General features: G+C 48.4%; 1 protein-coding gene and 1 pseudogene across 1 annotated transcript in view; both read left to right on the forward strand.

Moving 5' to 3' along the window:
* The window catches only part of LOC142255816 (C-Jun-amino-terminal kinase-interacting protein 4-like), a 665059-nt gene that overhangs the window by 522836 nt on the left and 119553 nt on the right, over nucleotides 1-22670 (forward strand). The gene's annotated exons all lie outside the window — the stretch shown is intronic.
* LOC142257322 (U6 spliceosomal RNA) lies at nucleotides 17448-17561 on the forward strand (annotated as a pseudogene).

The raw sequence follows: 22670 nt of genomic DNA on the forward strand, positions 1-22670 counted from the left end.
CATCCCCCACCCACCTGTCCATGCCGGCTTCAGCGCTGAGAGATGATGGGCGGCAGGATGCTAGCATATGAAATGAGTGGGCGCACATGGTCTCGGCAGGCGCTGCTACAGCCTGCACATGCAGCCGATGACCCGCTCCACCGCAGCACCCTCATTCCCCGCAGCCTTACATTCATATTATAAGATGCACCCCCCACTTTCCCCCAACATTTGGGGAAAAAGTGCGTCTTATAGTCCAAAAAATATGGTAATTCAGCTGCAGTGTGATTTTTAGATTGTTAGCTGGTTTCTCTGAGCTCATCTCTCCTGTACTCCTCCACAATGAAGGTCGTAATAACTGGGCAGTGCAGAGCTGAGCTGCGCTTCTTGACTGCTGCTCACAGATCAGTGATGTGAAACTGCAAATGCTGCTCTGATGATGTGTTCAACGCTGCAGTGCTTAGTAATTACAAGCTGTATTACATGAGTACAGAAACGTTGAGCTCTGCATGCAGCCAGCTATCACAGATATACTGATAGGGAATTTAGATTGTGAGCCCCAATAGGGACAGTGATGATCATGTCTTTAAAGCGCTGTGGAATTAATCGAGCTATATAAGTGAGTAAAATAAATGCAGGGAGTGACTGCTGCACATGTTCAATCAGGAGCATGTACAGCAGGATGGTTCCAATTGTATCTAGCTATTATATTGGCACATATGAATACATATTTATGTACTTTTTTGTAAGACACATTGTGATATTGAGCATAACCCTTTAAGTCCAAAATTGGCACAAAATTACCACCAAAGCAGCACTCTCACGTTATGTGCGCACAAGACGTTTTTCGCGGCGTTTTTGCGCTTTTTTCAGGTGCGTTTTTGTTCAGAAAACTGCATGACTTTGCTTCACCAGCAAAGTCTGAGTTTTCATTTTTGCTGTCTGCACACAGCGTTTTTTAGCTGCGTTTTGTGGTGCCTACAAAAACGCAGAATGTCAATTATTCCTTCATTTTTCACCCATTGAGTACACTTGTACAGGAAGAGGATTCCATGTGTTAGTAAACACAGAAGTGTGAATCCTCCCGATACCGCCTCCGCTGCTTCCACCTCCCGTCCTGCGCAATGTCCGGATGGGAGGTGGAAGCAGCTGCGAAATCAAAAGTGAACAGTAGAAAAAAAAAAAATCTCATACTCACCTGTCTGCAGACTCCCAGTACATGTCTGCACCCAGCTCCTCTTCCCGGTACCACCACCCCTGCTCCGGCTGTGTTCAGACTCCCGGGACACGACCGTTAGCTGCAGGACCTGCCGCTGATCAGCTGATGCGGTCACCTGACGAAAACAGCTGACAGTATAAGTCCAGCGGTGAGGCCGGCTTTTTACCGCCCGGCCGGATTAAACTATCAGCTGATGCGGTCAGGTGACTTCATCAGCTGATTACCGCCGGCTCCTGCAGCGATCAGATGGGAGTTTGCACAAAAGTGAGTAGTTTGCTGAGTTTTTTTTGCACTGATGGATCAGCTGATTGTATAAACGGTGTTTATACAATCAGCTGATGTGTCATGTGATTCACATCGTTGAACCTGACACATCATCTGATCGCTTTGCCTTCCAGCAAACCAATCAGATGATATTGGATCCGGATTGGACGGCGCGGGACCCAGGACTACTGCGGAGGGGGGGTTCTTTATTTCAATAAAGATGGAGTCACTAATTGTGTTGTTTTATTTCTAATAAAAATATTTTTCTGTGTGTTGTGTTTTTTTTTTTTTTTATCTTTACTAGAAATTTATGGTGGTCATGTCTAATATTGGTGTGACACCATGAAATTCGGGCTTAGGGCCAGTTGATAATATACAGCTAGCCCTAACCCCATTATTACCCAGCGAGCCACCCGGCACCAGGGCAGCTGGAGGAGTTGGATACAGCGCCAGAAGATGGCGCTTCTATGAAAGCACCATTTTCTGGGGTGGCTGCAGGCTGCAATTCGCAGCGGGGGTGCCCAGAAAGGTTGGGCACCCTGCACTACAGATTCCAATCCCCAGATGCCTAGTTGTACCTGGCTGGACTCAAAAATTGGGCGAAGCCACGTCATTTTTTTTTTTTTTTTAATTATTTCATTAAATTCATGAAAAAAAAAGGGCTTCCCCATATTTTTGGTTCCCAGCTGGGTATAAATAGGCAGCTGGGGGTTGGGGGCAGCCCGTACCTGCCTGCTGTACCTGACTAGCATACAAAAATATAGCGAACCTCACGTCATTTTTTTTTTTTTTGGCTGGAGCATGCTGAGCCTTGTAGTTATGCTCCCCCTGCCTCTCCCTCCAGCATACAGTCCTGGATGGAGCATGCTGAGCCTTGTAGTTCTGCAGCTGTCTGCTCTCCTGCATCCACTAGTGGAGAATGAAGAACATATTGAAGAAGGAAATGACATCAGACTTTTTTTTTTTTTTTCAACAATCTTTAATGGCATTGTTCACTGATAAAAAAAAACGCATAAAAACACAGAGCAAAAATGCACCAATTTGCGGTATAAACGCATGAGTTTTTTATGCGTCTTGCATTTTTGTGCGTTTTTTAGCGGCCAGAAAAGCAGCGATTTTGATGCCATAAAAAAATGTCTAGTGTGCACATACCCTTAATGCCGCTGTCAGAGTTTGAGAACTGCATTTAACAGGTTAACCATTGTTAGAAGCAGATCCTGGCTGTGACACACAGCCATTACCTGCTGAGTATGGAGCAAGCTTACCCTGTGACATGTACGGCGCATGTCTTGAAGGGGTTAAGCACATTTTCTGGGCTTGTGATAAAGTGTGCACTCACTCTGTGACTGCAGAATGCCAAGTTGCCAAGAATGAGCATGCTGAAACGATTGCCTGGTATACCCCGTACTAGTCGTTAGTCACGTGATGGCATGTATACAATTTACATGGTTGTGGTCATGTGCCAGCTAGACTCATGTGTTTTCTTCCATTTCACTTCTATTGACAGAAGCAAATGGACTATGGTCGGCTCGACCGATCACTAATACGACATACCAGGAACCGTAACATTTTGTGGGTTGTGAAACAATGGAACAAATTATTAAAGTGAGCTATTGTTCATGTCTTTAAAGAATTCTCTAAACACTGTGGTTCAACACTTCACATGAGAGTCCACGCCAAATATGAATTGTGTTCTTTCAATGTACCATAGCCCTGATCATCATTTTTTTGAGGCATGCAATTTTGTTAAAACGTTGTTGTGTTCCCTTTAAAACTAAAGTCATCTGAAGTGACCTTTCATTTTTAGAGGAAACACAGCCTGAGGCACCAACGCAATCAGGATGAGCCGGATAAAGTTCTGGGATTGTCGCATCTAATGGATGCAACAATTATGGGCGACTGCAGGCTACTATTTTTAAACTAGAGGTCAATAACCATGGGCCTCCTGAGCCTGAGAATAACAGCCCCCAGCTGTCAGCTTTTATTTTGGCTGGGTATCAAATTGGGGGAACCGCACACCTTTTTATTAAATTTATTTAAATAATTTTAAAAATCCACATGGGGTCCCTCTTATGTTGATACATAGTGTGAGGTAGCGCGGTCGGCTGCGCAGCAGAAGACACGGGATCCAGGCATATAGGTTCACAGCACACGGTGTTTAATGTCCAAACAAAAATCCACAGCAATATACATGTCTCTCCAGCAGAGACTCAGGGAGTTGTGATCACTCCCTCACACCCGGCACACCTGCCCCTCGTTCCTGTTTCCATTTAACCCTTCCTTCAGCCTGTAGGGAAACAGCATTAACCCTAGAGTGGATGTACTTTCTATCATGGAGTGAGCACAACCGGGGCGAGACATACCGGCCGTCATAGATAACCCCGGTCACAGTCTCACATACCCCCCCCCTCAGTTCAAGCGTGCGGGGTTGAACTCCCGCCATCAAACACGGGCCGCGGGACAAGGCATCGGCGTTGACCTGCAACCTACCGGCCCGGTGTTCAACCGTAAACCGGAAGTTCTGCAGAGAAAGGAACCACCGGGTAACCCGGGCATTCCGTTCCTTGGCGGACCTCATCCAGACCAGCGGAGAGTGATCAGTCACCAAACGAAACTGCCGTCCCAGCAGGTAATAGCGTAGGGACTCCAAGGCCCATTTAATCGCCAGGCACTCCTTCTCCACTACGCTATAATTCCGCTCGGGAGGGGTGAGCTTCCTACTCAAGAAGGTGACGGGGTGTTCCTCCCCCTGAACCACCTGAGACAGCACTGCCCCCAGGCCGACCTCAGAGGCGTCAGTCTGTACTATGAACTCCTTCCGGAAATCAGGGTTGACCAGAACGGGTTGTCCGCACAGGACCCCCTTCAGGGCCCGGAAGGAGTCCTCGGCCTGCGGAGTCCAGCGCACCATGACGGACTTCTTGCCTTTGAGAAGGTCCGTCAAGGGGGCTGATAGTCCCGCAAAATCTCTTACAAACCTCCTGTAGTACCCCACGATACCCAGGAAGGCCCTAACCTGCTTTGTGGTCAGGGGTCTAGGCCACTTCTGGATCGCCTCAACCTTGTTAATTTGGGGCTTTATCACTCCTTGGCCTATCACGTAGCCCAAGTAGCGGGCTTCCGTGAGTCCCAACGCACATTTCTTGGGATTGGCTGTCAATCCGGCTGTTCGAAGCGCGTCCACCACCGCTTGTACCTGTTCCAAGTGGGTCTGCCAATCGGAGCTGTAAATAATGATGTCATCAAGGTACGCTGATGCATACGCCTGGTGGGGTTCCAGCACTAAGTCCATCAACCTCTGGAACGTGGCCGGAGCGCCATGTAACCCAAAAGGCAAGACAACATAGTGGAAGAGACCCTCCGGCGTAACAAAAGCGGTTTTCTCCTTGGCGGACTCCGTCAGTGGCACCTGCCAGTACCCCTTGGTCAGGTCGAGCGTGGTAAAATATCGCGCCTGTCCCAGCCTATCAATCAGCTCATCCACCCGGGGCATGGGGTAGAGATCGAACTTGGATATTTCGTTCAATCTCCGGAAGTCATTGCAGAACCTTAAGGAGCCATCGGGTTTTGGTATTAGGACAATGGGACTAGCCCATTCACTCCGGGATTTTTCGATGACCCCCAGGCGTAGCATTGTCTTCACTTCTTCTGATATGGCTTGTCTTCGAGCCTCCGGCACGCGGTATGACTTCAGGCGTACCTTCAGGTGGGGCTCGGTGACAATGTCATGTCGTATCAGACTGGTCCTACCCGGCAACTCGGAGAAGACATCGGGGTTCTGCTGAACCAGCCGTCTGGCCTCTCGCCTCTGTTGCTTGGTGAGGGCTTCTCCGATCCTTACTTCCGGTTCGTCCTCTCCGGAGGTCGCTGAAGCCGGGAGTGAACGACCCGAAGAGGAGGGAGATGGGGGAAACTCAACCATCAGGCTTTCCCGTTCCTGCCACGGTTTTAATAGGTTGACATGGTATATTTGTTCAGGTTTCCGCCTACCGGGCTGCAATACTTTATAGTTGACCACCCCGACTTTTTCCTTTATCTCGTAGGGGCCTTGCCACTGAGCCAGGAATTTACTCTCCGCCGTGGGGATTAATACCAACACCCGATCCCCGGGTTTAAAGGTCCGCACGGTGGCTTGTCTATTATAGCGGCCGCTTTGCGCGGCCTGAGCCTCCTGTAAATGCTCCTTCACAATTGGCATGACCGCGCTTATGCGGTTCTGCATTCCTAAAATGTGTTCAATCACACTTTTATGGGGGGTGGGCTCTTGCTCCCATGTTTCCTTTGCCAGGTCCAACAATCCCCGGGGATGTCGCCCGTATAACAATTCAAAAGGCGAAAACCCCGTGGATGCCTGGGGCACCTCTCGGATGGCAAACATCAAATAGGGAAGCATCATATCCCAGTCCTTCCCGTCTTTGGAGATCACCCTTTTTAGCATGGTTTTCAGGGTTTTATTGAATCGTTCTACTAACCCATCCGTCTGAGGATGATACACAGACGTACGCAACTGCTTGATCTGGAGTAGCCGGCATAGTTCTTTGGTCACTTTAGACATGAATGGGGTCCCCTGATCCGTAAGGATCTCCTTGGGCAACCCCACCCGGCAGAACACAGAAAACAACTCCCGAGCTATAAGCTTCGCCGCAGTATGTCTGAGAGGTATCGCCTCTGGATACCGGGTGGCATAGTCAACGATCACTAGGATGTGTTGGTGCCCTCGAGCAGACTTTACGAGGGGCCCCACCAGATCCATCCCTATCCGTTCGAAAGGGACTTCTATAATGGGTAACGGCACCAACGGACTGCGAAAGTGGACCAGTGGTGCGGTAAGCTGACACTCCGGGCAGGTTTCGCAGAACCGTTTTACCTCCCCAAAGACCCCGGGCCAATAGAACCTTTGCAATATTCGCTCCTGCGTTTTCTTGACCCCTAGGTGGCCACTCATCAGATGTTTATGAGCCAAGTCGAGGACCCGCCGGCGATACGGCTGGGGCACCACCAACTGCTCCACCCCCACGCCCCGTATTTCATCTACCCGGTAGAGTAAATCCTGTTTAAGAGCGAAATGGGGGTACCTTACCTGGGCACCGGGCAGCTGGGCCACCCCGTCAATTACTAACACCCTATTCCGGGCATGTATTAACGTAGGGTCCTGGAGTTGGGCTGTCCCAAACGCATCCGGGGATGCCTCCAAGTCCGGGATGGGCTCGACCGTCTCAGCCTCTCCTGCCAATACCTCTAGGGGCGACCTATCGGGTTCACATTCTGTCCCTATCATGGGGACCCCTACGGCAGGTGTCCCGGATTCAGGATTGTAGGGCTCAGGCCCCGGACTGACCAATATCGGAGGGGACCTAGGGGTTCCCTTCCATAAAGTCCAAAAATAGGGCAGATCCCGTCCTAGGATCACGTCATAAGGAAGAGTGTTAAGCAGTCCCACCTCATGTTGCACCTGACCGCAAGGTGCTGTGATGGTGACAATCCCCGTGGGATAGTCTCGGCGGTCCCCATGTATGCAAACCACCCCCACGGTACGTCCTGTGGCCTTTACTTTAGCCCTCAAGGTGGATCGCACAAGGGTCACTAAGCTTCCGGAATCCAACAATCCTGTAACCGGACATCCATTCACCTGTATTTGGCACAAGTGGGGCTCAGTCTCTGGGGGAACCAGGTCAGCGGTACACACCACCTGAGCATACATTGAACCCCGCCGGGTAACCCCACAATCCATGGGCTCCGTGGTCAGGGGACACTGGGCTTCCATATGTCCCACCCGCTGGCACCGCCAACATCTAATAGGGAAGGAAACCCCCTTGACAAGTTGTCGTTTAGGGTACATGGCCTTCCGGACCTCAGGAACGGCGGGCGCGGCCTCAGCCAGGATGGTAGCGGACTCCTGTACCGGTGTCGGCGGTGGGTCCTTGGCCCTAGGCTTGGAGGGGCCGGACCGACGGGCGGTACGCAAAGTCTCAGTGTCCCGTATCAAGTCCTGCGTAGCCACATGCCGCTCTACCAGGGACACTAATTGGTCCAGGGTACTCGGGTCACCCAGTCCTACCCACCGTTGAACGGTGACGGGTAAAGTGCGCACAAAACGATCCACTACTACCCTTTCCACCATTTGCGCCGGGCTCAGAGTGTCAGGCTGCAACCACTTTTTTACAAGATGTAATAAGTCATAGGCCTGGGAGCGTACGGGTTTGGCTTCCTCATAGAACCACTGATTTACCCGCTGAGCCCGTACATAGGTATTCACCCCCAACCGAGCCAGTATTTCGGCTTTCAGGGTCACATAGTCAATGGCGTCCTCGGTACCGAGGTCCAGGTACGCTTTTTGGGGTTCCCCCGTCAGATAGGGCGACAATACCTCAGCCCACTGGGGGGTCGGCAGCTTTTCCCGCTCGGCCACCCGCTCAAACACTGCCAGGAACGCTTCCACATCATCCCCCGGGGTCATCTTTTGCAACGCTTGTCTCACCTCTTTCCGGACGCTGCCGTCGTCACCCGGTCCCGGGGTTGTTGCTGCCGGTCCGGCACGGATTGACTTGGCCAGGAGAACCATCTGTTCTTGGTGCCTTTTTTCCTGCAATTTCAAGGATTGCTGGTGCTGTTGCTGCTGTTGCTCCAACGTCCGGAGCAGGTGGGTATTCACCTGTTGTTGCTGTGCATTAGCCTCTTGTTGTTGTGCATTAGCCTGCTGCTGCTGTGCATTAGCCTGAGCCAAATGCCTTAGTATGTCCTCCATGGCGTCGCTGGGTTTGGGCCGTAGTATAGCTGCTTGAATCCAGGACATGTGCTACCGGATCACCAGAAAAGGAAGTACACCTCACCGGGCTGGCATGCCCGCCGATTCTCCACCATATGTGAGGTAGCGCGGTCGGCTGCGCAGCAGAAGACACGGGATCCAGGCATATAGGTTCACAGCACACGGTGTTTAATGTCCAAACAAAAATCCACAGCAATATACATGTCTCTCCAGCAGAGACTCAGGGAGTTGTGATCACTCCCTCACACCCGGCACACCTGCCCCTCGTTCCTGTTTCCATTTAACCCTTCCTTCAGCCTGTAGGGAAACAGCATTAACCCTAGAGTGGATGTACTTTCTATCATGGAGTGAGCACAACCGGGGCGAGACATACCGGCCGTCATAGATAACCCCGGTCACAGTCTCACAATAGCCAAGATAAGCACATGGCTGGGGGCTGCAACCTGTAGCCGTATGTTTTATCGAGACTGTATAATCTAAGTTTACAACACTTAATACTTTGGCTTACTTTGTGCCAGAAAATTGTGCCACTCTTTTTGGACTTTTTGTCTCATGATAAGCCATGTCAGCGAGGTAACACTATCTAATTGAATAAGTTAGCAAAAATGTCGAACACGCATCGTAAATATGAATGCAAAGAAATGTCTGGAAGAATTCTGCAACATTTAAAGCACCATACTAGCAGTTGGCTTTTCTTGCATCACTGGAATTGGGGCTGTAAATCTTCAGTCCCCAGAGCCCTGTTTTATACTCGCCTGTCATCTCGATTTATTATCACCGCTGCTTTTGTCGGGCTCCAGTGAATTGTGACCTGCCACAGCTCCAGTGTTTTCTGAAGTGCCTCTGAGATCACAACTCTGTACAAGTCTGTGAGAGCTTCGTTCTTGCTCTCATAGAGATGCATTGAGAGCTTATGCTGTAACTTCTCATTTCCAGCCACTCAGAAGGTTGTTACTGAATGTTTGTCCACAAAAATGTGAAGCAGCTAGAAGGTGAGTATAATGCAGGGGGTTTAGATTTAAAAAGCCACTCCAGCGCTGAAAAAAAACACAAAAAAAACCCTCGATTGATGCTTTTAAAGCGTAACTATTGTTTTAATTTTTATTTATTATTATTAATAATAATAATAATAATGTAGAGTGAGCAATTTTAATACATTTTGAAATGTACCTTGCAAATTAAATCCAAAAGAAAACATTTAAAATGCTTTCAAGAAGATGTCCCTCCTATGCTGTTTCTGAACCAGACAATTTGCTAGCTGTCAAGATAAATCCGAATTCAGTTCCTCACATGCTGAATATGGTTTCTAAGGTTGGGGGTGAAGCCTACACAGTGTTCCACTCCTGGCTGAATACATTGCACTGTTAGTGCATTAGCAGTTTTCCGGAGTTTTCAGCACAGTGCTCAAGCTCTGTCATCTGTCTTTTGCACACCACTCTTTCTCCCCTGATAACTGATTGTTTCTGTGTCACTTTGAGTTATACACTACACGGTCCAATCACAGTGCTTTGCAAAAGTATTCAGCACCTTTGAATTTATCAACCTTTTCACACATGTCAGGCTTCAAACATAAAGATAAAAAATTTAATTTTATGGTGAAGAATCAACAAGTGGGACACAATTGTGAAGTTGAACGAAATTTATTGCTTATTTTAAACTTTTATGAAAAAATAACTGAAAATTGTGGCGTGCAATATTATTCGGCCCCTGTAGCACCACCTTTTGCTGCAATTACAGCTGCATGTCGCTTGGGATATGTCTATCAGTTTTGCACATCTAGAGACTGAAATTCTTGCCCATCTGTTCAGAAATGCCTACAATCTACAATGAACTCACTGCCCCACCGCCGTGTGGAGCTGCCGCCCGACCACCGCGTGGAGCTGCCGCCCGACCACCGTGCGGAGCTGCCGCCCGACCGCCGTGCGGAGCTGCCGCCCGACCGCCGTGCGGAGCTGCCGCCCGACCGCCGTGCGGAGCTGCCGCCCGACCGCCGTGCGGAGCTGCCGCCCGACCGCCGTGCGGAGCTGCCGCCCGACCACCGTGTGGAGCTGCCACTCAATCTACACCCCACCTACTGTCTCCTCCCCATAATCCTATAGAATGTAAGCCCACAAGGGTAGGACCCTCTTCCCTCTGTACTAGTCTGTCTACTGTAACTTGTATATATATTCTGTATGTAACCCCCTTCTCATGTACAGCACCATGTAATTAATGGTGCTCTATAAATAAATAATAATAATAATTCTTCCTTTGCAAATAGCTCGAGCTGTGTGAGGTTGGATGGACAGCATTTGTGAACAGCAGTTTTCAGCTTTTTCCACAGATTCTCGATTGGATTCATGTCTGGACTTTGACTTGGCCATTCTAACACCTGGATACGTTTATTTGTGAACCATTCTATTGCAGATTTTGCTTTGTTTTGGATCATTGTCTTGTTGAAAGACAAATGTCTGTCCCAGTCTCAGGTCTTTTGCAGACTCCAACAGGTTTTCTTCAAGAATGGTCCTGTTTTTGGCTCCATCCATCTTCCCATCATTTAAACATCTGCCCTGCTGAAGAAAATCAGGCCCAAACCATGATGCTGCTACCACCATGTTTGACAGTGGGGATGGTGTATTCAGGGTGATGAGCTGTGTTGCTGTTACGCCAAACATATCGTTTGTCATTGTGCCCAAAAAGTTCGATTTTGGTTTCATCTGACCAGAGGACCTTCTTCCACATGTTTGGTGTGTCTCCCAGGTGGCTTGTGGCAAACTGTAAACAACACTTTTTATGGATATTTTTGAGAAATGACTTTCTCCTTTCCACTCTTCCATAAAGGCCAGATTTGTGCAGTGTGCGACTGATTGTTGTCCTATGGACAGACTCTCCCATATCAGCTTTAGATCTCTGCAGTTCATCCAGAGTGATCATGGGCCTCTTGGCTGCATCTCTGATCAGTCTTCTCCTTGTTTGAGATGAAAGTTTGGATGGACGGCCGAGTCTTGATAGATTTGCAGTGGTATGATACTCCTCCCATTTCAAAATGATCACTTGGTGTCAGCAGTGCGGGCGGTCCTAAGGTCCATAGTACAAAAGATATTGTATCTAGCTTTACTTCTTACTACGAAGCTTTGTACAATATAAAAGGACATTATGCTGATCTGCCGACAGACATGCTAAAGAAAATTGAGGACTACCTCCGACTACATAGCCTTCCGTCACTGTCAGCAGAAGTATGGTCTGACTTGGAAAGGGAATTTACCTTGGAGGAGGTGGCCGCAGTTATAAAGGAAACCAAAAAGAGAAAGAGTCCTGGCCCAGATGGTTTTACTGCGGGCTATTATAAGGAATTTTCGGAGCAGCTGAGCCCATTATTCCTTACTATGTGTAATTTTGTGTCCTCCGGGAGTAGGTTCCCACAACAGGCTCTCAGAGCTCATATTACTGTAATCCATAAACCTGGCAAAGACCCTCTTCTCTGCAGTAACTATCGGCCGATTTCCCTCATAAACACAGATATTAAGTTCTATGCAAAACTAATAGCTAATAGGTTGAAACCCATCCTTCCAGCACTGATCAACAACGACCAGGTGGGCTTCGTCTCGGGTAGAGAGGCGAGAGATAATATTATAAAGACTGTCTCTCTGATGGATTGTAGATAGATAAAACCGGTCCTTTGAGCGCTAATAGATCTATTATCTCAGGTTTTCTTTGTGAATAATTATGCTTTATTTGTGACAATTAGATTAAAACAAATAAAGCTCTTGTTATCACAACGCGTTTCAGCAAGATAAACTTGCCATCATCAGGTGACACCTGATGATGGCAAGTTTATCTTGCTGAAACGCGTTGTGATAACAAGAGCTTTATTTGTTTTAATCTAATTGTCACAAATAAAGCATAATTATTCACAAAGAAAACCTGAGATAATAGATCTATTAGCGCTCAAAGGATCGGTTTTATCTATCTACATGCCTTCACTCCCTTAAGGGATTCCAGCTCAGAGCTGCTGAAAGCAATAGATCTTAATCCTCCCAAATAACCCTAGAGGGAAGACAAACGGCCGCAATTAGTTCCAGGATCTTATGAGTCGGGGAACTAGGAACCAGGAGCGGTCATCTCCCCAGGTTCACCCAGCCTAACATCGGATAACGCCAGCCGAGATAACCCACCATCCTCCAGAGGAATTATATGATATCACCGAGGTTGTGCGAGGGCGCACAACTCAATCAGGTGAGCAGTTTTTAATACGCTGTAACAAACTTTGTCCCACGGGTGCTTCTCATATGCGCTATCTTTATTTTCAGTGTCTCTGATGGATTGGGCCCGGAGGAGGGGGATTCCTATGTGCGCCCTGTAGATAGACGCGGAAAAGGCCTTTGACAGGGTGCATTGGGAGTTTATGTTCCTGGCACTTAATAGTATTGGACTTGTGGAGAACATGTTAAATAGAAGCACAGCATTATATGCCACACCAACTGCGCAGGTTAAAATATATGGTTCCTTGTCTCGGCCTTTTTGCATTAGTAATGGGACGAGGCAGGGTTGCCCACTCTCGCCACTGTTATATGTGTTGACCATGGAGTTCCTCGCTGAGGCGATCAGATCTAACCAGTCTATTAGAGGACTGTCTGTTAGGGGTGTGCAGCATAAGTGGTCTCTTTTTGCTGATGACCTGCTCCTTTACATCACGTCCCCGATCACCACCATACCAAATCTGATATCTGTCAGCAGGAGAAAAGCAGGTTTGAATACCGCGCCAAACCACAGGAGTCCAGATGGTGTTAGTAAAATTCTTCCCTTTATTTTCACAGGTCTACGCGTTTTGAGGACATATCCGTCCTCTTCCTCAGGACAACGTACAGAGAATACTATCGTATTCTATACTATACTATAGTATTCTCTGTACGTTGTCCTCAGGAAGAGGACTGATATGTCCTCGAAACGCGTAGACCTGTGAAAATAAAGGGAAGAATTTTACTAACACCATCTGGACTTCTGTGGTTTGGCGTGGTATTCAAACCTGCTTTTCTCCTGCTGTCTCCGTTGCGGAACTGCTGCCTTCCACACTACATATATGCTAGCTAAGGGGTTGTGACTGGCACAACCCTACCAGGTGAGTGCTTTTAGTTGCATTCACCCCCTTGTGTCATACCGGGTAAGACCCTATTGCGCCTTCTCTTTCCACAGCTTCTTTTGCAAATCTGATATCTGAGTTTTCTGGCTTTGGTCGCCTCAGCAATTTCAAGGTGAATTCACATAAATCTGAAATCCTTAATGTAACTATGCCACCCCAATTGGTGTCGCAACTCTGTAGCTCATTACCATACAAATGGGCCACCAAATCTCTTACCTATCTGGGTATTAAAATATCTAAGGACCTGGATAGTCTTCTGCGTCTGAACTTCCACAAGGCGATCCATTCTATTGAACAGGATATATCAAAATGGAACAAGCTGAACCTTTCCTGGTTTGGCAGGATCAATGTGATCAAGATTGACCTTTTGCCCCGTCTTTTATACTTTTTTCAGGCTCTTCCCATTTGCCTTCCGACTTCCTTCTTTTCCAGACTTAAGACTCTGATAAATAAATTTGTCTGGGCCAACAAAAGATCCCGCACCTCCTATCAGATTTTGCGTAGAACTAGACTAAATGGAGGGGCAGGTTTACCTGACTTCCGGTTCTACAGTTTTGTGGCCTTGGGAACCTGTATTTTAGATCTCTTCCATAGCAGAGGTGATAAGTGTTGGGTGAATATCGAGTATAACAAGACAGACAATGGCCCATTGGCTGAGATTTGGTTGCCAGAAAGCATTCCTAACTCCGTGCGAGAGACATCGTTTCTGGTACAGAATTTGTCTAGGTGGGTCAGGAGAAATTTGGAGGCGATTAAGCTAACCACTATCCCTGGTCTGCTCACTCCACTTTGCGGATGTCTGGGGTTACCAGCAAGTGCATCTGGCCAATCCATATTACACAAGAAGAAACAAGATCATCCCATGGTCTAAGACTACATAGACAACTCAGAGGTTAGATCTCGATAATCTTTTTTCCCAGAAGCACTGGTTCCTCCAGGGGCTTGGTTTTTATACGAGCAGGTGAAAAGCTATATTAGGTCTTTAACCCCAAGCGACAATATTTTTAGACCTCCTACTGCTTCTGAACAGCTTTGCTTGGATAGGTACCCTCCTGCCCATCCGTTCTCATTGCTGTACATCCTGTTTCTGAACACGGTGACTACCAGAGGTCCACAACTTCTTTGCTTCACCAAATGGGAGGAGGATCTGGGGAAACGCCTTTATGAGGGTGACCGTGCTAAGATTCTACTGTTCACTAAGCACTCTTCTATGTGTGCTCTGACACAGGAGAGAAGCTACAAGATCTTGATACGGTGGTATAGATGCCCGACGACAAAGATATGTTCCCTGGTTCATCGGACACCTGTTAGGGATGTCTGAGAGAAAGAAGCTCGTACATACATATCTGGTGGCAATGCCCCTCTATTAGGGCATTCTGGAGAGACGTATTCGTTCTATTTAACAAAGTTTCTGGAATGGGGATTTGGCCTACCCCTGAGCTTGCCCTTTTGTCTCTAAGTGAGCTCTCCATTGAAAATTCAAGGAGAGCATCCTTAGGCATTTTCTGGCAGCTGCCAGGAGGCTGTAATACTTATATATGTTCTGAGGATTTCGATAGCGTTAGGGCAATGACAACCAGAGACGAGTTCTTGGTACAAGATATTTTATAATATGTAACCACGGTAGATACACAACGGAAAACACAGCGGTACAAAGACACCAAATACCTTCCCGGAACGGAGCGAAGGGAATTCCCGGGGCCACGCACCGGACTCCCCCAGGGAGACCACCAGAGCGAACCCCTATACAGGGACTGTCCGGCAATCACCCCGGAAGGCCTAATGCGGCAAGGGGCAAGCGGTAAAAGTCCAGGAGTGTCCGTACGGGATGATTGTCCAGAGTGGTTACGAACCAGAGAGAACCGGGCAGGGTGCTGACCGAAGATGGCAGAAGGAATCCGGGCACAGCCTTGAGAAACCGGGTAGGGTCCAGAGTCGGTCGGTCGGTCGGTAGTCTTTAGGAGGATCCAAAGGTAATCAGGATTAGCAGCAGCAAAGCAGGAGCACACAGCAAGCAGTATACTCAGGCACTGGACTAGGCTTAGAGGCGGCCTTTTACGCAGCTGGACAGGAAGTAGGGCAACAGAACAGTAAACTCCATGTTAACCGAGGGCAAGCTCATTCAAAAGAGAACTGGAAAACCTGGAAACCTGACAGAGGCTGATCCCCAGATGGTGGAAGCAGGTAGTGACACCTTCTAAATCTGATCTGGTTTCAGAACTTAATGAGATTTTTAGAATGGAGGAACTTATAGGACAGGCAACAGACACTTCAGAAAGGGTGCTGAAGGTGTGGACCCCCTGGATTATGTACCGAGAATCTGTGGAATTTGGACTGTGGATTGCAAGTTAGTGAACCATGTCTAGCTTGGGGTGACAGAGAGAAGTGCGGCTTGAACCTCTAATGCAGGGCTCTGTTTTCTTTTTCTCTTTTTCCTCTTAATGTTTCTATTCTATTCTATTCTTTTTCTTTTTCTTCTTTTCGCTATTCCTACTAGCTCTTCCATAATGCTTTAATTTGAAAATAGATCAATATCACTGTTTTACTCATATATTGAGATCCATGTATGGTTTTTCCTACTAGATATGTCATTCTCGGTTTCCTTTTTTTTGGATCTCTTTAATAGTCTTATGTAATCATTTAAAAAATGTCTTTGAATGTTTTGTATTTACATTTTCTTCAATAAATCTTGATTTGAACAAAATGATTGCTTGCACAGTGCTTCTTGGGATGTTTAAAGTTGTGGAAATCTTTTTGTAACCAAATCCAGCTTTAAACTTCTCCACAAAAGTATCACGGACCTGCCTGTTGTGTTCCTTGATCTTCGTGATGCTCTCTGTGCTTTAAACAGAACACTTAGCTTTTCTTTCTATTTACTCATAACAGATCAATTTAAAAAGTAATGGCGAGCAGAGCAGTCTGGGGTGTTGGTCAGGCGGCAGATCTGTCATATAGAGAGAGATAATTGTGTGTGTTTGTGTGTGTGTCTATATACAGTATATATACAGTGCCTTGAGAGTATTCATACCAGGTGAACGTTTCCAATTTATATCCACAAATATAATTGTATTTTATTTGGATTTTATGATATACCAACACAAAATAGTAAGTATTTGTGAAATGTATGGAAATGATACATGGTTATCTAAGTATTTTAAAAATATAAATCTGAAATTTGTGACGTACGTTTGTATTCAGCCCCCCCAGAGTCAATACTTTGTAGGACCATCTTTCTCTGCAGTTACTGCAGCAGGTCTTTTGGGATATGTCTCTAATAGCTCTGCACATCTTGAGGGTGACATTTTTCCTATTCTTCTTTGCAGAATCGGTCTATCTCAGTGAGATTGGTTGACTAGCATCTGTGAATAGCAAATTCTCTGATGCCTCATTGGGGGACACAGGACCATGGGTGTTATGCTGCTTATCCATAGGCGGACACTAAGTAGATGCAAAGATGTTAGCTCCTCCCCTGCAGTATACACCCCCTGGCTCAGCCAGGGTACTTCAGTTTTAGCTTAGTGTCTATAGGAGGCACATCTCTGCAGACTACTGCAGCAAGAATTTTTTGGTTTTAGAGGGCAACGGTTCCTTTGGGGACCGATTTCCCAAAACCATCAACAGGTGGGAACGCGGAGTGTCGCCTCCCCGTACCCCTCCTGCGACGCATGATCCTGGGCTGTTACTGGATGACAGGTCTCATGGCACTGATTTTCCAGAGCACATGAAAACTTCCTCACTCCCTCTGGCAGGGTCTGAGTTGATACAAGTTCTGCCAGCAGGCGTCAGAATCTGCACACTGGCTCCCTGACAGGAAATTGGAGCAAAGGTCACACTGACTGGATGCACATGGGCTGTGATTGCAGACTCCTGCATAGCATTCCACCTGTGGTGGGGGGAGGGGAGAGCTCCCAGGACTCAGTGCAGCCACAGCTGTGGTAGACTTATAGAGGTTTTTCTGTCCACCATTGTTGTGCAGGGCTGGAGGAGGGAAGGGGAGTCCCTTCCCACCATTTTTTTTTTTATTATATTTTCTCATGCCTTCTTGTCAGAGCTAAGCCCCGTCCCCTCCAACACTCGATAAGCCACGCCCCCCACACAGGGTGCTAGCTTCGGCAGCACATGTGCTCAAATGCAGAGCTACACAGAAGATTAGCATGGCCCCTGCACAGCAGGCCAAGGATGAGATGGAAATTCGTGAAACATTCAACATCCTCCTTCCCACAGGAACTGTGACACAGGAGGAGGGGGGGGGGAAGGGACTATCAGTGTTCTGGGTGAGTTATAGCCTCACTTGCATATTTGCTATGCAGAGCATTGCTCCCTCATTACAATCAGTTTGTGGCTCATCAGCCAGGGGCTGCAGTCACATGTTTTTTTATGCCCTGCACAACTACAGCAACAACTATAAGACGCTGAGCTACTAGGGGATGATAGCACCTCTTCCTTTTGTGAGTCCAGTGCCCCTGTAGCTTACCCCCTCCCCCGCCACCACCGCAGCAACCGCTGCCAACCCAGAGCCTACGGCTCCCAGTCCCCCAGAATGGGGACAATTCCCAGAACCTGGTGCTGGCTATGCAATATCGTCCTCACACCCCTCGGGGCCCCTGGACAGAACGCAGCCTGATGACACCTCTATAGAGGGTCATTCTGATAAGAATCAGCCGTCTGCTTCACCAGTTGCAGATCAGAAAAAGGGCATGACCCCCATGGTTCTCCCTCTGGGGTATACAGATGGGGTTCTAACACATGTTCTGCGGTCTCTGAGGAGCCGGAGGAAAGGGAATGATGTTTGTACCGGGATGAGTCCTTGGTTTCAACCTCCCCGAGCGATCAAGCTGCGATGGACTTATTTCAGCAATCAACCAAAACTCTGCATGTGGAAGATCTCCCATCCACTATTACTGACCCTGCGGTCTCCTTTTAAAAGGGTGAAGAAACCTCAAAAAAAAAAAAGGGATTTTAATGCCGCTTCGGTATCCGTAAACCCATGGAGTCCCGGTACCCCTTTGGCTTAGCTGTCTCTAAGGGCTGGGCTGATTCGGCCTCGGTGGACCCTCACCCGGCTTCCGCCTGCCTTAAGGACCACTCCTGTCTTTTACTTGATGGATCCTCCTTCAAGGACCCGACAGACAGACAAGTGGAGCAGCTTGATCACTCTGCCTCGAGGCCGCGGGTCCCTCTCCCCTTCCGTGTGGGTCGCACAGGCACCAGGACTATCAGTTTCCCTCAGACCCTCACAGATGTAACAGTTCACATTGCTGCGGCGGCAGAGTACCTCATTCAGGCCTCCCTCGGCGCTGCTACCTGCACAGTTATTGCCGCCTCAAATACCATAGCCATCTATAAGGCCCTCTGGTTCCGATAATGGAGAGCGGACTCGGTCTCTAAGAAGCCTCTCACAGTACTCCTTTCCAGACCAATGGTTTGCCGATCATCTGGACAGGCTCTTTTTTTGTCTGACGCCACGGGAGGAAAAGAGTACCTCCCTCCCCCAACTGTAGCCCAGGATGTTTTTTACTAGACATGCAGGGCCCGACCTTCTCAGCCCTCCTCGAGTCAACCTCGCCCTGGCAGTCTAGACAAAGACCGAGGAGTCTCGTCCTCCTCCATCTGGGCCGCCGCCTCAGACCACAAATGGGTGTGATACCTTGTGTCTTCCGGTTACCACATTGAATTCTGTTCCCGATCCCCTGGTCAGTCTTTTCTCTCAACCCCCCCTCCCAAGGCTCCAAAACACCACGAGGCCTTCTCCTCAGCAATCCACTCCCTCCAAACGGCGGGGGTGATGGTACCTGTTCCGGACGGCGAGAGGTTCAAGGCCTTCTATTCCAACCTCTCGTGGTCCTCAAAAAAGGACGGGTCAGTTCGTCCCATCCTGGACCTCTAACACCTGAGCAAACATGTGCACGTAAGGAGATTCAGAATGGACCTCCTAGGGTCCATTATTACCTTTATGGTCGAAGGAGAATTCCTTGCCTCCCTAGCTATCAGGGACGCGTACCTGCACATACCCATCACTCCAGCTCACCAAAAGTTCCTCCGCTTCGAAGTTCAGGACTTCTTTTTTTTTTTTTTCCATTTGTGACCCTACCCTCGGCTCTGCCACAGCACCAAGGGTCTTAACTAAGGTCATGGCGGCCGCCATGAGTGCCCTTCACGCCAGGAGAGTGGCTGTTCTGCCTTGCTTGGATGACCTCCTCATCAAGGGCTCAACCAGCGTGCAGATCTCTGTGGGCACCCTATCCCGCTTAGGGCAGCTTCTGACTCCACGTCAAATCATCCCCGGTCCCGTCAAAATCCGTCACCTCCCTGGCCATGTCCCTGGACACTCTTCGGGGCTTGATATTTTCCCCTCAAAACAAGGCGACTGCTCTACAACAAGCGGTACACTGCCTCTACGTACTCCTCTCGCTCCATACGATTCAGTATGAGAGTGCTAGGTAGGATAGCGGCGGCTATAGAGGCAGTGCTGCTTGCTTAGCCACACCACCGCCCACTGCAGCTTGCGCTTCTAGCTGCCTGGGACCAAGAGCCCCTTTTCCTTGGACGAAGTTTTCACCTGACACCTTCAGTCAGGTATGCGCTTTGCTGGTGGCTTCAGTCCTCTTCCATATCGAGAAGGAGTTTTTCTCCCCCAAGTGGACTTGGCTACTCCTGACCACGGACGTCAGCCTCTTAGTCTGGGGAGCAGCGTACTGGCTCCACACTGCTTCGGGATGTTGGACACCCCAGGAGTTTTCCCTTCCCAGAAATCATCCTGAAAATCAGTGCGATCTTCTCGCACTCAGGTCATTCCCCCCTTCTGCTAGCAGGTCGTTTGATTCGGGTCCAATTGGACAATGCAACAGCTGTGGCGTAGGTCAATCGGCAGGGAGGTACCAGCAGCAAGACAGCTTATCTCGAGGTCCTCAGGATCCTCACCTGGGCCGAATCGACGGGGTCTGTGTTTTCAGCGTTACACATACCGGGAGTAGAGAACTGGACGGCGGACCTTCTAAGTCGCCAAGGACTGGCTGCCGGAGAGTGGTTTTCTCCACCCAGAAGTGTTCCCACACATCTGCACTCACTGGAGTACACCAGACGTGGATCTAATGGCCTCAAGGTTGAACGCAAAGGTACCCGCGTTCTTAGCCAGGTCATGTGATCCACAGTCCATTGGCGCGGATGTTCTAGTCTCCTGAAGTCGTTTCAGTCTGCCTTACATGTTTTTCGCCTCTGCCCCTGCTGCCGTGAGTAATCAGGAAGATCAAGGCAGAAGGAGTCCCGGTGATACTAATGGCACCGGACTAGCCCAGGTGCGCCTGGTATGCTGAATTAGTACAATTGCTCATGGCGCCTCGTAAGCATCCCAGACCTGCTGACCCAAGGGCCCATTTCCCATCAGAACTCCAGAGCCCTGAAGCTGACGGCCTGGCCATTGAGACCTGGACTTTAACAAGAGCGAGATTCTCTCCTGCGGTCATCTCCACCATGTACAGTGCCCAAAAGCCAGCCTTTATCCCGTTTTTACCACCGTACGTGAAAAACTTTCCTTTCCCAGTGCAGGGAATCTAATGTCCAACCTATGCCTCTGGCAATCCCCAGAATTCTTGATTTTTTTTTTTTGCAGTCAGGTTGCAAATGGGTTGGCCCTCAGCTCCCTTAAGGGTCAGGTTTCATCTCTCTCGATATTCTATCAATACCGCCTAGCTTGCAATCCGCAAGTCAAGACTGTTCTCAAGGGTGTTTCCCATCTAGTTTCCCTGGACCCATGGGACCTCAATCTCGTTTTGGACGGTATCCAGAGGTCCCCTTTTGAACCTCTTAAGGAATCTTCTCTTGCTCTTCTCTCCTGGAAGGTAACATTCTTAGTGGCGATTACGTCCATCAGACAAGTTTCAGAACTGGCAGCACTCTCTTGCCGCGAACCCTTTCTGATCCTTCATCAGGATAAGGTGGTTCTACGCCCCCTTCCGGATTTTTTTCCGAAGGTTACTTCCCCGTTTCATAGGAATGAGGACATTGTTCTGCCTTCCTTTTGTCCACACCCAGTCCTTGGGTTGGAAAGGGTTCTATATTCGCTAGACCTTATGAGGGCTCTCAGATATTACGTACCTAGGACAGCCCCTTTAGGAACATAGACTCCTTGTTCGTCATTCTTGAAAGGCCTAAGAAAGGAGAGGCAGCTTCATAGGCAACGCTGGCTCGCTGGATTCGCTCTGTGATCCAGGAGGTCTACCGCTTGCAACTCAAGCCCATTCCTAGTGGGCTGCGGACTCATTCCACGCGAGCAGTTGGCGCCTCTTGGGCCATTAGGCATCAGGCTTCAGTGGAACAGAGGTGTAAGGCTGCGACCTGGTCTTGCCTACATACTGTTTTCAAAGCATTACTGAGTCCATACCCAGGCTTCGGCTGAGGTGAACCTAGGTAGGAAAATTCTGCAAACGATAGTGGAGTACCTATCTCAGTAGGCACTCCTGGCTATCTGGGACTGGTTCCTAGTCCTTGGGTTACCCACCCATGGACTGCTTTAGGACGTCCCATGGTCCTGTGTCCAGGGCCGGCTCCAGGTTTTAGTGGGCCCCGGGCGGAAGAGTCCCAGTGGGCCCCATAAACACGCAGACACATACACAGATACATACACGTACATATACATATTTAAATACAAACTCACAAAAATAAATATAAACCGACAAATGTATACAGTCATATACATTGACATACATAGATACACATCATACATGCATACATACAGAGACACACACTGCTATGCTGCATACATACATACATACATACATACAGACACACACATCATACTGCTCTGCATGCATACATACATATAGACAGACACACACACACTGCTCTGCTGCATGCATACATACATACAGACACACACACTTCTCTGCTGCATACATACATATAGACAGACACACACACACACACACTGCTCTGCTGCATGCATACATACATACAGACACACACATACTGCTCTGCTGCATACATATAGACAGACACACACATACTGCTCTGCATGCATACATACATACAGACAGACACGCATACTGCTCTGCTGCATACATACATGCATACAGACAGACACGCATACTGCTCTGCATGCATACATACAGACACGCATACTGCTCTGCTGCATATAAACATACATACATAAAGACACACATACTGCTCTGCTGCATACATACATACATACATGCATACATACAGACACGCATACTGCTCTGCATGCATACATACAGACACGCATACTGCTCTGCTGCATACATGCATGCATACATACAGACACGCATACTGCTCTGCATGCATACATACAGACACGCATACTGCTC

Source organism: Anomaloglossus baeobatrachus, chromosome 11, assembly GCF_048569485.1.
Source record: "Anomaloglossus baeobatrachus isolate aAnoBae1 chromosome 11, aAnoBae1.hap1, whole genome shotgun sequence".
NCBI classification, from domain to species: Eukaryota; Metazoa; Chordata; class Amphibia; order Anura; family Aromobatidae; genus Anomaloglossus; species Anomaloglossus baeobatrachus.